General features: G+C 41.2%; 1 protein-coding gene across 1 annotated transcript in view; it reads left to right on the forward strand.

Annotated features, from left to right (window-relative positions):
• Positions 1-2,804, forward strand: part of TENM3 (teneurin transmembrane protein 3) — a 718,045-nt gene that overhangs the window by 163,544 nt on the left and 551,697 nt on the right. The window lies entirely within an intron of this gene.

Raw genomic sequence — 2,804 nt, forward strand, 5'->3', positions numbered from 1 at the left:
GGGCTGGTCTCGAACTCCTGACCTCAGGTGATCCTGAGGCCTCCCGAAGTGCTGGGATGACAGGTGTGAGCCATTGTGCCCGACGGTATATGTGCTTTTCTAGTCTTTATATTTTAAGATTCTAACCCTTGTAGCAAAAACAAATATTAATCCTGTAAAGCTTCAGAAAGCAGAGCTGAGATGTAAGAGCAAAACAAATAATATAAGGGGAAGCAGTAAAAATTGTGATTAAACCTTTCATCCGATTATTTTTCATTTCATATGCTATTTGAGTTTTTATCTTTATGTTTTGCTTCATGGAAGAGATGAGTTTGAAATCCGGATAACGCATTCACAAGGGAAGACGTAACTGCTGACCATGTACATTTGAGTTGTCAGGACCTAAAAATTAAACAGGAAGAGCTGACCAGATGGGAACAAACAAAATTGAGTTATTGTTAAGTGATATGAGTTCATACAATTATTATTTTTTATTTTTGAGATAGAGTTTCACTCTTGTTGCCCAGGCTGGAGTGCAGTGGTGCGATCTCGGCTCACCACAACTTCTGTCTCCCAGGTTCAAGCAGTTCTTCTGCCTCAGCCTTCCGAGTAGCTGGGATTACAGGCATGCACCACCACGCCTGGCTAATTTTGTATTTTTAGTGGAGACGGGGTTTCTCCACGTTTTTTCAGGCTGGTCTCAAACTCCCGACCTCAGGTGATTCGTCCACCTTGGCCTCCCAAAGTGCTGGGATGACAGGCTCTTTTTTAAGTTATTAAGAAATTACCCATATACTATTTTATTTTACTCCAATACACTTATTTCACTATTAAAGACATGCAAACTCTTTTAGGATCTCTGATCAAAGTTGATTTTTCTTGATAATGATACAAAGTAAATCATAAGGGACTTTTTTTTTTTCAATTGTACTTGAAGGCTCTGGGTTATTTTTGTGGATCTGCAAGCTAGACATCATGAAAGAAACTTTCAAACCACAGAGGTTTATAATCAGAGCAATCCTTGATCTACCAAAAAATTTACTGGATGCTAATTGGCTGTAACTAGTGGAGTTTGTCAGATGAGCTGGAGACATTAAGGTTTCTAGATTGCAATGACTTGAAATCAAGTTCAAACACTTCCTGGTTTGAAGCCATTACAGAAATGTATTTAGCGCTACTGTGTGTGCAAGAAGTCTGCATCTTTAGATTGCTGCCTTTGCGGATGATGTCTTACTTTGTCTTTACCAAAATACTTCTAAATATTATTATGGGATTACAACAAAAGAGCTCATTTTTTTTTTCCTCGGGAGTTCTGGAAACAAAGATCTGCTTTTTCAAAACACAAATTGCTTGTGCTAATTTGCCCTTAGTTTTCTGGGCAATATTTCTTCATTTGTTTCCGATTTTGATAGCATAGCCTCCTGGAAAATGAAACACAGATTTTCATTGATTTGGAAGGGAAAGAAGATACTAGAACGAGAAGACATCGGGGCCACACATAAGGAAGGGAAGATAGAGATTATTCGCATCTTACACTGTATTTTCTAGTTAATCTCTTTAAACCTTTGTCTTCTTAGCTTTAAGATGCCAATAGTATTATTCACCTCCTTATGAGGAGCAAGTGAAATAGTTTATGGAGAACAGCAGCACCATGCCTGGCTACAGTCCTTTCTGTTCTCCCTCTGCAGGTGGAGAACTCAAATTCCCATCGTATAACTGGGGTCACAGCTGAAAGCCAAGTCATGTTTATCAGAGACTGGCTCTGATTAGTCCAGGATTCATCAAACCAGGTGACACTGTCACTCGTAGATGAAAAACAGTAGAATATTGGCAGTTTCCTATGGTTCAGCCCAATACTGAAATAAATAATTTATACAATTATTCAGATAATATGGATAAATTATTTTTCTGAATTGTCTTGATCTTTGAAATAGGAAGGTGCTGCTTTATGAATGGATTATTTTATTTCTGTACTTCCTTTCCTCAATACAAGATGAAAATAGTAATTCACCATCCTGTGGTTTCAGATTTCCTCTTCATTACTTCTTGGATGGAAGACTAAAAGTGTCCCTTGATTCTCAGTGTCCCAGCCCCCTAAGCTGCCTTACTTCAGACGCACCTGCTTGTGACTTTCTAGGACCATGTATTGACCCTATGCTAAGAATAGCTCCTAAAGTGTGGAAGCTCCTCGTGTTGTGTTTTTCAGGGTCTTTTAGATGACAAGTCCAGATAGGGTAGATGGCCTCATTAGCTGTTATTTATTGTGTGATACAAGTAGAGTGTAGAACAGGCCACAGGGCAGCCAGGTGGACAGCCAGGATCCAAGCATAGCTCAGTTCCTCTGTCCCAGGCCTGGGCCTCAGTAAAGTTTCAGTGACTCAGTTCCTCTCTCTGCCTCTGTCATTCCTTCCCATTCACACTCATGAACTTTCTCAGGCCTCTGCTCTGCCCCATAGCCTGCGCTGCTCCCACACGAGGCCTGTGCTGCCGCTTCTACCCAGGCACCTTGGTCCCTCAGTGCACCTCCTCAGAGCCTGGATCCAGGGTGCGTTTCACCTTGAACCTCACCTCCTTCAGAGAAGATCATCCCCCTGCCAGCACACGTCCTCATCTCACTGTTCTACATGTTAGGAACCTCATGTCTTCATAGCACCTATCACTGTTTATAATTAATTGTTTGTATTTGATTATTTATTTTGTTGTCTGTTTCCCCCACTGAACTAAAAGCTGCATGAAACCAGCGTATCTCTGTTCCCCACCCTTCCAGCCCTAGCACCTAGCACAGTGCCAGCCATATCCTAGTCCCCGAGAAATAGTTGTTGGAT

The sequence above is a fragment of the Mandrillus leucophaeus genome, unplaced genomic scaffold, assembly GCF_000951045.1.
Source record: "Mandrillus leucophaeus isolate KB7577 unplaced genomic scaffold, Mleu.le_1.0 Scaffold62, whole genome shotgun sequence".
Classification (NCBI taxonomy): domain Eukaryota; kingdom Metazoa; phylum Chordata; class Mammalia; order Primates; family Cercopithecidae; genus Mandrillus; species Mandrillus leucophaeus.